This window comes from Somniosus microcephalus, chromosome 16 (assembly GCF_052327205.1).
Source record: "Somniosus microcephalus isolate GS21.2 chromosome 16, FLI_Smic_1.0, whole genome shotgun sequence".
Taxonomy (NCBI): domain Eukaryota; kingdom Metazoa; phylum Chordata; class Chondrichthyes; order Squaliformes; family Somniosidae; genus Somniosus; species Somniosus microcephalus.
Genome location: NC_141002.1, coordinates 93,778,068 through 93,790,408, shown reverse-complemented (window position 1 = coordinate 93,790,408; position 12,341 = coordinate 93,778,068). Strand labels below are relative to the sequence as shown.

The 12,341-nt window shown below is 48.8% G+C and overlaps 1 protein-coding gene across 2 annotated transcripts in view; it reads right to left on the bottom strand.

Moving 5' to 3' along the window:
• LOC147106390 (nuclear transcription factor Y subunit beta-like) overlaps positions 1-10,510 on the bottom strand; it is a 36,391-nt gene extending 25,881 nt beyond the window's left edge. The window contains exon 1 of one of the 2 annotated variants that reach the window (XM_086009450.1): positions 10,427-10,510. The gene's annotated coding sequence lies outside the window, so the exon portion shown is untranslated. Of the gene's footprint in view, positions 1-635; positions 727-10,426 lie in introns of those variants that run through there. The other variant, XM_086009451.1, reaches the window with a different exon arrangement.
• Positions 10,511-12,341: the final 1,831 nt, after the last annotated feature.

Sequence of the window (12,341 nt, the reverse complement as noted above, 5' to 3'; positions counted from 1 at the left end):
CTGCTACCAGCACGATTCGCTGGAACCACAGTCTCTCCCGCAATTCTCCAAACACCGATGGATTCTTTGGGCAGTTGCCCTCGGTCGACGCCCGTTGCTCAGACTACGACCTTCCAGGACCTTCCTTTCAGGCGAGATCCCCGTGAGATGATGCCACACTGCAGGTGAGTTCGAACTTACTCGTCGCCAGTGTAAAGTCCGCGCCTCAATAATACACGGACTTCGGGAGAACAGTTTAACAGGTACTTTACTGAACAAGAGGCAGCTTGAAACTGAAACTACAGAAGCCTGCTAGGGCCTTTTATACAGGGGTGGTCACTGCCGGTATTGCAGTCTAAGACCAGTTATTCCCTTAAAGGTACATACACAACAATTATCATAAGCCTTCCTTTCCCCACCCCTGCCCCCAAATAGGAATGAGTCTACTCTATACCCGACCTATCTCCTCCTTGAAGGCCTCCCATTCCTCATTTACTGTTTTAATCTTGGGATCCAATCCACCTGGGCCAGATCTGTAACTTTACTCTATATGATTTACATGGTTCAAAAGCTTATTCAAATACATAACACTTGTTTCAAAACGACTCGAAAGTAGCTCAGAAGTGCAGTAGATATTTTCTGCTGGTTATGCTTACAATAAAAGTTTATCAAGTGGGGATCGTCCAACGGGTTAAACGATGAGATTCGCAAATTCGCAACTGAGCTACTAGTAAAACAATAACAACTTATATTTATATAAAGCGCCCTTAATGGAGTAAAATGCCCCAAGGTGCTTCACAGGAACGCTACAAAATAAAATTTGACACCGAGCCACACAAGGAGAAAGTAGGGCAGATGACCAAAAGCTTGGTCAGAGGTCGGTTTTAAAGAGCATCTTAAAGGAGCAGAGAGGTTTAGGCAAGGAATTCCAGAGCTTAGCGCCTTGGCAGCTGAAGGCACGGCCACCAATGGTGGAGCGATTAAAATCAGGGATGCTCAAGAGGCCAGAATTAGAGGAGCGTAGATAGCTCGGGGGGGGGTGGGGGGTTGTGGGGCTGGAGGTTACAGAGATAGGGAGGGGCAAGACCATGGATGGGGATTTGAAAACAAGGATGAGAATTTTAAAATCAGGGCGTTGCTTAACCGGGAGCCAATGTAGGTCAGCGAGCACAGGGGTGATGGGTGAACGGGACTTGGTGCGAGTTAGGACACGGGCAGCAGAGTTTTGGATGAGCTCAAGTTTACGTAGGGTGGAACGTGGGAGGCCGGCCAGGAGTGCGTTGGAATAGTCAAATCTAGAGATAACAAAGGTCACAAAGAACATTCTGCTTACTGAAGGAATTCTATAGCACATCCAACCCTGCTTTAACTGAAGTCATTCACCTACACTGCGTGCTTTAGATGGGAACAGAGGTGCACAGCAATGATTAGGTATGCAAATGTGGGACAGGAGGCAGTAATTCACCTGGAAAAACTGATGAAACAAATACACACTAAAATAGAAAAGAATGACAAACAAATTGCTGTTCAAAAGATCCTAAAAACGAATGGTTTAAACACAACTATACTGGCAGAAATTAATCTTGAATGTACTGGGCGACTTTGTTGAACATAAGTTGCATTTATATAGCTCCTTTAATATAGTAAAACGTCCCAAGACGCTTCCACATTAGCGTCAGAATGCGACACCGAGCCACATGAAGCAATATTAGAACAGGTGATCAAAAGCTAGGCCAGAGAGGTAGGTTTTAAGGAGCTATTTAAAGATGAGGTAGAGGGGTTTAGGGAGGGCGTTCTAGAGCTTCGGGTCTTGAAGGCACGGCCGCCAATGGCGTAGGAAATCGAGGTGCAGAAGAGGTCAGAATAGGGGAAGCGCAGAGATCACGGAGGGTTATAGGGCTGGAGGAGGTTACAGTGATAGGGAGGGGAGGCCATGGAAGGATTTGAAAACAAGGATGAAAAATTGAGGCATTGGCAGACTGGGAGCCAATGTAGGTCAGTGAGCACAGGGGTGACAGGTGAACGGGACTTGGTGCGAGTTAGGACACGGGCAGGTGAACGGGACTTGGTGCGAGTTAGGACACGGGCAGCAGAGCTTTGGGTGAGCTCAAGTTTATGGAGGGTGCAAGGTGGGAAGCTGTCCAGGAGAGCATTGGAACAGTCGAGTCTAGAGGTAACAATGACATGGATGAGGATTTCAGCAGCAGATGAGCTGAGGCAGGGGCAGAGACGGGCGACGTTCCAGAGGTGGAAGTAGGCGGTCTTAGTGATAAGAGTGGATATAGGGCCAGAAGCTCAGCTCGGCATCAAATCAGACGGCGAGGTTGTGAATGGTCTAGTTCAGCCTCAGACAGTTGCCAGTGATGGAGTCAGTGGCTAGGGAAGGGAGTTTGTGATGGGGACTGAAGACTGTGACTGAAGACAATGGCTTCAGTCTTCCCAAAATTTACTGGGAGGAAATTTCTGCTCATCTAACACTGGATGTCGGACAAACAGCTTTACAAATCAGAGGCAGTGAAGGGATTGAGAGGGTAGTGAGGTAGAGTTGAGTGTCGTCAATGTACATGTGGAACTGACATGTTTTCGGATGATGTGGCCGAGGGGCAGTATGTGGATGAGAAATAGGAGGGAGCCAAGGATTGATACTTGGGGGACTCCTGTGGTAACAGTGCAGGAGCAGGAAGAGAAGCCATTGCAGGTGATTCTCTGGCTACGACTGGAACCAGGCGAGGGGCTGTGCCACCCAGCTGGATAGCGGTTGGAGGATGGTCTGTTCAACCTTGTCAAAGGCTGCTGACCGGTCAGGAAGGATGAGGAGGGAAAGTTTACCCAGTCACAGTCAAAAGTCATTTGTGACTTTTAGATGCGCAGTTTCAGTGCTGTGGCAAGGGTGGAAACCGGTTTGGAGGGGTTACGGAATGTCGTAATTTGCAATAGAATACCAGAGACAACCTACAGGAGCAGACAGAACAAAGTTGATATACAGTCAACAAAACTGCTCATTTTAAAAATAACTTATGACCAACTCCTGCACAAAAACTGTATAACCGTGGCAGATGTATTTGTGCGATTTCATGCCGATATTGTATCGGAGTGCATTTTATTTAGACAAATCAGAAAGAACTTGTATTTATAGTGTATTATCATGTCCTCGAGGTAGTCCAAAGTGCTTTACAACGCAGCTGTCTGTGCACAGCAAGGGCCTATAAACAGCAAATGAGTTGACTGACCAATTGACCCATTAATTGTGGTGTTGGTGGAGAGAAGCATGTTGGCCACAACACCTGCTCTTCAAATAGCGCCACGGGGTTGTTTACATCCATTTGCAACGGCCAAATGTGGCCTCGGTTTAACGTCTCATCTGAAACACGCCACCTCTGGCAATGCAGCACTGCCCCAGCTCTACGCTGGAGGTGTCAGTCTAGATTATCTACTCAAATCAACAGTAGGGTTCTTAGAAAAAAAACGACAAGGAACAATGACTCAGAACCTACTACTTTAAATACTTATGGCACATTTTAAATAGATTTTGCGCAAAGATAAGATGTCAATAGTGATCCGCACTGCTCAGAGGCTTCTAAAAACCGAAGTACCAGAATAACACTAGAAAATTGAAGATTCACAAAACACCCAGCCGTGAGATCTGTGCGCTGTTAACATTAAACTGACAATCTGCAACTAACTGACAATAACTGAAAATGTATAAATTAAATTCTGTAACCTCCTTTTATAGGCCTGTTAGGTGAATCAGTTTGCTTGTAAACGGATTGTGGCATTTCTAACAGGATCTAGAACAAACTTTCCTAACTGGCTTGATTAGAAACGATGTAAAATCTATTACTAAAAACCAAACCCTAAACAACGTGTGGAACATGCTTGCAGTGTGTATCTGCTAGCACTAATTTTCATAATACTGTTGAGACAGGCAAAAAAACGCTTTTGCATTGAACATTTCCAATTACTGAACAATCGCTGATTGTACAAGTTAGCTAACAGTTTTACAGCAGATAGTATCTTCTGTTGTGATGAAGGATGCCCACTCAAAATGTCACAACTTTTTTTTTTAATGGATCATTTTTTAAATTACCCTCAAAGCCAACCGTACTAAAATACCTACTTATCTTACAGTCCAAGTTCTGACATAGACATCCAACTCAAATCATCATAACCCGTCTTTTCTCTTTAGGTGCTGACTGACCTGTATATTTTCATCATTTTGTTTTTACATAGCATTTACAACATAACCAATTCAGCCCAACTGGTCCATGATGGTGTTTATGCTCCACACGAGCCTCCTCCCACCCCTCATCTCACCCTAGCAACACATCCTTCTGTTCCTTTCTCCCTCGTGTGTTAATCTAGCTTCCCCTTAAATTCATCTATGGTAGTCGGCTCAACTACTTCCTGTGGTTCCCCATTCTCTCTTAATCCCAATGACACCTGGGAATCCCTGAAAGAGATAAAGTAAATTCCAATGGGGTGAAGAACTATAAACAAGATAAGACAGCAGGATAGGGTTGTGGAAAAGTACTGAAAAAGGTGTGGCCAAGATGCTAACCTTGGTCTGAGTGACAATGGTATTTTGACCATTAGAACCAATTAAAAAAGGAGACTTTGTTAAAGACCATATATGGACACCGGCCAAACTGTTGATAAAAGGGTTAAAACCTCAATACTCAAACAACAACTTTACACAGACGTATTGCAAGAACAAAGGAACAGACTTAAGACGACGTCACCTGTGTCTGAGAGGTTCCAGAGACCAAGGGCTGGGAGCTACCCGGGAAGGCGCCGAACACCTCGAGTCTCTTCGCCGGGAGCAAGCGGAAGCCAAGCACAGGCCGCGCACGTCAACCCAAGCACCCCACCCACCCGTTCAACGACCGTCTGCCCCACCTGTGACAGAGACTGTAGGTCCCGCATTGGACTCATCAGTCACCCGAGAACTTATTTTTAATGTGGAAGCCAGTCAACCTCGGTTCCGAGGGACTGCCTAAGAAGCCTAACCAATGCTCCCTGTAATCTTTTGGGGGGCTGCGTGGCCCATTCAAAATACCACGCATGTGCGGTTTATCAATTTAAAAGCCGGCTGCGCGGGAGCCCAGCGCAGCTTATAGAGAACACTGACACTGATGATAGCAAAATACTGCAGATGTTGTGAATTGTTAGCTGACTTGTACAGATAATGCCATGTTGCTCGATGACTAAATGATTTTATTTTTAAGAAAGTACAGGTTAACACAAAAAAAACCTCGATACTCAAAACCTGTTGTGAAATCTAATTAAAATGTTGTGGGTTGACTGTTAAGATTCCATATGTATTATTAGTGAGAAGTAGCAAATAGTCGTGTCACAATGACAAAAGTTTGGAATTAATCTCTCCTACACGATTCAAAAGAGAGAAACAAAAAAAATGCTGGAAATCTGTAATAAAAAATAGGAAATGCTGGAAATGCACAGCAGGTCTGTCAGCATTTTCTATTTTGCTTCTAAGTGGTTAATGGCTGCACTCAGTGATTGGAAAGCAGTCATTTGAAACTCTTCATACTGCAGATAGAATGATCAAGAAATGAAGATAGGTACCAGATATTGTGCTTTATATGCTTTAATTAACTATTAATTGTTTGGCAACCACTTTGGATTGTGAACAAACCAACATGGCTACAATGAAGTGAAATCAGACCAATATTAGCTTCATATGCTCACTTGAAATTCTTTGCTCCACCATTTTAAGGGAGATCTTTTAATGGGTTAGCGCCTCCAGTAAGACAACAAAGGAATCCCAAACACGCTCGCTAAGCATACGCGCATTTAACACAACTCAATTTGATCCCACAAAAACAGCTTTAACACGGATAAGAGGTTTACATGGAGGTCATTATGACTGTTGCATTCAGGGAGTGATATACTATAGGAGAGTTTAAAAAGGCAAAAAGAGCCCGTTTAATACAGATGCTGGGGAGGGGAAATCAGTAAAAAGTGACTAATGATCCTTAATGGCATTATAGTTTGTCCAAGAACATTCTGCTATCCCTCCCACAACTCAAACATAATCGAAAGAAAACTCAACTGTGCTGATGAATATCTCGTTATGAATGACCTCTCATCAGATTCACATTAAATAAAAATTCCTTCAGAAAATATTCAGTCAATCTAAAGCTCACAGCCAAAAGACAAGCCACTATTCATATAGTACTGTACCCACTCCGATAAAGACTAGAGTCTTCAAAGCACCTTTTTGGAGGGGCGAGCGTCTAAAACATTATTCCAAAACCATCTGCAACTTCCTGTGCTCTTACAACTAATTGTGAGCTTGCCACAACATTCAGGGACTCTCCCCCAGCTGTGCTCGTGTTGTCAGTCATCTGCAACAATCAAACTAGAGCAGGTGCATCCGATCCATTTGTCTTCGTGGCCATTGACATAGTATTTACAGCACAGAAACAGGCCAGTCGGCCCAATGGGTCCATACTGGTATTTATGTTCCACACGAGCCTCCTCCTACCCCTCTTCGCCTAACCCTATCAGCATAACTGTCTATTTCTTTCTCCCTCATGTGCTTATCTAGCTTCCCCTTAAATGCATCTATGCTATTCGCCTCGACCACTTCATAATAATAATCAACTTTATTGTCATTGTTAGTGCACAAGTGCAGTACAACGAAATGTAGGCTTGCGGCTCCCGAGAGTGTACATTTAGATTAAGACATTTAAACATTCAACATGTGGTAGCAAGCAATGTTCCCTGTAAACTGCGCTTTATTCTGCGCAGCCTGTTTCTTTTAATGCACGGTCCCTTTAAATTTCTGCGCATGTGTAGTACTTACAATGGAAAAGCTAGTGAGCAGCCTTCACAGGACCTTTACAGATTACTGCGCGGCCTAGAGGGAACATTGGTAGCGAGTTCCACATTCTAACCACGCTGTGGGTAAAGAAGTTTCTCCTGATTTCCCTGTTGGATATTATTAGTGACTATCCTGTATTTATGCCATGCATCCTCACAGACCAAAGATTCCAGTTTAAATCCATGTTCAGTGCAGTACCAATGGGGTGCTGCATTGTTGTAGGAGCCACCCTTCAGATGAGCTGGGGCATGGCACTATTCAATGAGCAAGGGGAGATCTCCCAGTGTCCCAACCAACATTAATCCCTCAACCGACATCGCCACAAAAACAATGACCCTGCCTATTCATGTCATTGACGTTTGGAGGACCTTGTTGTGTGCAAACTGGCTTCGGCATTTATCTACACAACAATGACTACACTTCAAAAGTAATTCATGCACGTTGGGACATCTGGAGGATGTGAAATGCACTATTTAAATGCATGCTCTTTTTTGTGCCCCAATTGGGCAGGCCTATAACAAAATACAACTGTAAATGAAAAATCATAAATGACCCCAGATCTCCATTTTTCCAACTCGAGCCTCTTATGTATCCTCCATCCACTGCCAGTCGAGCCGTTAGCCATGTAGATCCCACATTTTATATTTCCCTCTCTGAACCTCGCAGCCTCCCTCTCCACCGTCAGCTGTGGCTCAGTGATAGCGCTCTCGCTTCTCAGTCAGAAGGTTATGGGTTCAAGTCCCGCTGCTGAGACTTGAGCACATAATCTAGGCTGACACTCCCAGTGCGGTACTGAGGGAACGCTGCACCGTCAGAGGTGCCGTCATTTGGATGAGACGTTAAACCGAGGCTCCGTCTGCCCTCTTGAATGGGTGTAAAAGATCCCATGGCACTATTTGATGAAGAGCAGGGGAGTTCTCCCCGGTGTCCTGGACAATATTTATCCCTCAATGAGCATTACTAAAACAGATTCTCTGGTCATTTATTTCGTTGCCCTTTTTGGGAGCTTGCTGTGCGTAAATCGGCTGCCGCGTTTCTTACATTACAACAGTGACTGCACTTCAAACGCAATTCATTGGCTGTAAAGCACTTTGGGGTGTCCTGTGATCGTGAAAAGTGCTATATAAATGCAAGTTCTTTCTTTCCTCTTTCAATTCTGTCTCTGTCAACAAGCTTTTGGTCACCCCTACTAATATCTCCTCTTTTGGCACAGGTGGCCATTTTCGCCCGATTACGATTGAGAAGTGCCGTGGGATGCTTTTCTACATTAAATGCGCTACGTAACTGCAAGTTGTCGTTTTAGAAAAGAAAGGTTTTGCAATTAATTTCAGCCAAAACTAATCCAGCACGGGTTCTGCACAATTAATTTAGAAACCGTACTTCTTCGGGCATAGTGATATTAGCAAGTACAAAGGCGGGCTCAGGCTGTTAAGAGTCTCTGGGTGTGGTAGCACTAACACACTATCTTGACATGCACAATGATCAGTGGAAGGCAGAAACACCAAGTGATCTGTTTTTGCCGCCAACATTAACATTTGTGGTACAAATTCTATGGCTGGAGGGTGACAAGCAAATGGCGCTCCACTGCAAAGTGACTTTTTTTTTTTGCACTGTCTTTGAATATCGGTTCAATGAAAAAACATCAAGCAGAGACTAATCAACAAAGGGTCATTGATTTTTCTTTTGACATATGAAATTTCTTATTCCTGGCCTTGGTTTGTTTTTTTTTGGCTGTATCATCTAAATCAATCACAAGACCATCCAGCCATTTGCAAGCTGAACAGAGAGCCTGGCTGTACAACAGCAGGTAGTAAGGTAACTAATCAAGAAATAACATGGCACTGGAGATAAAATATTAATGGCTAGTCGTCCTAGTTAATGGAAATGAAAATGCAGTAAGTAGGTTCCCTGATATGTCTGCAGACAAACAACATTACACAAGCAATCTTGTTGCCAGCTGCAGTTTGTGTCACTTTTAAATCGTTCGATCCTGGTTACCAATAGCAAAATAACCCCCTGCTATGCTATGGATAACAAAAGGGTACGTTCAACATAAAAAAAAGATTTTCTGGTCATTATCTCATTGCTGTTTGTGGGAGCTTGCTGTACACCATGTTTCCTACATTACAACAGTGACTACACATCAAAAAGTACTTCACTGCCTGTAAAGTGCTTTGGGACATCCTGAAAGGCGCTATATAAATGCAAGTCTCTGTTTTTCAACGGCAATGAAAGAGGACTGACTGAAATGGAGCTGCAAAGAAGCAAAGCCAGTCTTATCACATTATAAAATTCTAACAGGACGAGACAGACTAGATGTAGGAAGGATGTTTCCGATGGCGGGGGAGTCCAGAACCAGGGGTCACAGTCTAAGGATAAGGGGTAAGCCATTTAGGACTGAAATGAGGAGGAATTTCTTCACCCAGAGAGTGGTGAACCTGTGGAATTCTCTACCACAGAAGGCAGTGGAGGCCAATTCCTTAAATATATTCAAGAAGGAGTTGGATATATTTCTTAAGGCTAAAGGGATCAAAGGATATGGGGAGAAGGCAGGGACAGGGTACTGAGTTTGGATGATCAGCCATGATCTCACTGAATGGCGGAGCAGGCTCAAGGGGCCGAATGGCACTTGTGCACTAACAATGACAATAAAGTTGATTATTATTATTTTCTTCTATGTTTCTAAAGCACCACTGTCCCTTAAACCTGCTCTTTGAGCCTGGGCTGTTAAGTGCCGACAAACTATTCGATGGGAGCCTGTTGATTCGAACTTGACAATTTAAAAAGTGTTGTTAAAATCAGCACCATTAAAAAAAGAGTTGGAGGTCAGATATTGAGAAACGACAGGAGAGATGATGATGATACCGGAAAGCAAAGGGAGGGAATGTCCTCAAATGCAGCGACAGGCAGCTGAAGTACCTTTGTGGCACTCGCTCAGCCCCCGGGGCGAGGCGCCACCTTATTCAATCCCGCCAAATGCTCAACCCCGCCCGATGGGGCTCGGAAAGGGGAGGACGAATGGTCCCATCTCTCACACACACACACACACAACCCCGCCAAGCCTCACCTCCCGGGGGCAGGTGATCCTGAAACAAAGACGCCTTTCCTCAGCACCAGCTCCCTATACACGGCCAGGACCCTGAGCCGAGGGCACAGCCTCTCATCCCCGGGGGGCGTGTGGGGTAAATAGAGTCTAAACCCCCCCACCCCTCACACACAAATCCCCGGCCTGTGTCTCAGGCTCTCTCCACCCCACAGCCCGGGGAGGGGGTGACACGGGAACACGCCGCCCAACACACACACACACAGAGAGGCGGCGGACAAACTACAACCCGGGCCTGCGCGGCGGATCGAAGCAACGACCTCGCGTGTGACTGAAAGCCGGCTCGGGAGTGAGTAGCTGAGGGGACGAAATTATAAATAAAGCCCGAGGCCTCCGGGGCCTCGCCATCCAAGCGTAAATTAAAAAGAGCGGCTGGGCTGGGCGGCGGCGGGGACGCGGCTTCGGCCGCTCCGTCGGCAGCAAATAGCAGGCGGCGGACACTGGGTTCAAGCGAGGAGCCGGAGGAATCGGTAGCGATCATTGGCCGAGCGGGGACAAACCTTATTGAGGCGCTGCCGGAGCCCTGGTTGGTTAGTTGGAGAGGCGGCTGTGGTTGGACAAAATGGCTGCGAAGGAGCCAGTCCCAGCGCGGAGCCGCGCTTCCCGCTCCCGCCCGCCCTCCCCCCGGGGGCGCTTCCCGGAGCCTCCCACCCTCCCTCCCCGGGGGCGCTTCCTCTCCTCCCTCCCCCCACTCCCCAACCTCTCCTCCTCACCACTACTTCCCCCCCTCCCTCATCCTCCCTCAACTCCCCCACCCCCCCACCCCCTCCTCACTCCCCTCCTCCACTCCCCCTCCTCTCCCTTCTCCCCTCCTCCTCCCTCTTCTTCCCTCCCCCTCCTCCCCTCTTCTTCCCTCCCCCTCCTCCCCTCTTCTTCCCTCCCCCTCCTCCCCTCTTCTTCCCTCCCCCTCCTCCCCTCTTCTTCCCTCCCCCTCCTCCCCTCTTCTTCCCTCCCCCTCCTCCCCTCTTCTTCCCTCCCCCTCCTCCCCTCTTCTTCCCTCCCCCTCCTCCCCTCTTCTTCCCTCCCCCTCCTCCCCTCTTCTTCCCTCCCCCTCCTCCCCTCTTCTTCCCTCCCCCTCCTCCCCTCTTCTTCACTCCCCCTCCTCCCCGCTTCTTCCCTCCCCCTCCTCCCCGCTTCTTCCCTCCCCCTCCGCCCCTCTTCTTCACTCCCCCCCTCCCCTCTTCTTCCCACCCCCCCTCCCCTCTTCTTCCCTCCCCCTCCCCTCTTCTTCCCTCCCCCTCCCCTCTTCTTCCCTCCCCCTCCTCCCCTCTTCTTCCCTCCCCCTCCTCCCCTCTTCTTCCCTCCCCCTCCTCCCCTCTTCTTCCCTCCCCCTCCTCCCCTCTTCTTCCCTCCCCCTCCTCCCTCTTCCCTCCCCTCCTCCCCTCTCTTCCCTCCCTCTTCTCCCTCCCCCTCCTCCCCTCATCTTCCCTCCCTCTTCTTCCCTCCCCCTCCTCCCCTCTCTTCCCTCCCCCTCCACCCCTCTTCTCCCACCCCCTCCTCCCCTCTTCTTCCCTCCTCCTCCTCCCCTCTTCTTCCCTCCTCCTCCTCCCCTCTTCTTCCCTCCCCTCCTTCCCTCTTCTTCCCTCCCCCCTTCCCTCTTCTTCCCGTCCCCTCCTTCCCTCTTCTTCCCTCCCCCTCCTTCCCTCTTCTCCCTCCCCCTCCTCCCCTCTTCTCCCTCCCCCTCCCCCACTTCTTCCTCCCCCTCCTCCCCACCCCCCACCCACCCCCTCCCACCCCTCCCTCCCCACCCCTCCCCCCCCCCTCCCACCCCACCCCCCCCACCACCCCCTCCCCCTCCCCCTCCCCTCCCCCCTCCCCACTCTTCCCCCCCTCCCATCTTCGTCCCTCCCCCTCCTCCCCACCCCTCCTCCCCTCTCTTCCCTCCCCCTTCTCCCTCCCTCTTCTCCCTCCCCCTTCTCCCTCCCTCTTCTTCCCTCCCCCCTCCCCTCTTCTCCCTCCCCCCCTCCCCTCTTCTTCCCTCCCCCCCTCCCCTCTTCTTCCCTCCCCCCCTCCCCTCTTCTTCCCTCCCCCCCTCCCCTCTTCTTCCCTCCCCCCCCTCTTCCCTCCCCCCTCCCCTCTTCTTCCCTCCCCCCCTCCCCTCTTCTTCCCTCCCCCCCTCCCCTCTTCTTCCCCTCTTCTTCCCTCCCCCCTCCCCTCTTCTTCCCTCCCCCCTCCCCTCTTCTTCCCTCCCCCCTCCCCTCTTCTCCCTCCCCTTCCCCTCTTCTTCCCTCCCCCCCTCCCCTCTTCTTCCCTCCCCCCTCCCCTCTTCTTCCCACCCCCCTCCCCTCTTCTCCACCCCCCTCCCCTCTTCTTCCCACCCCCCTCCCCTCTTCTTCCCATCCCCCTCCCCTCTTCCTCCCTCCCCCCCTCCCCTCTTCCTCCCTCCCCCCCTCCCCTCTTCCTCCCTCCCCCCCT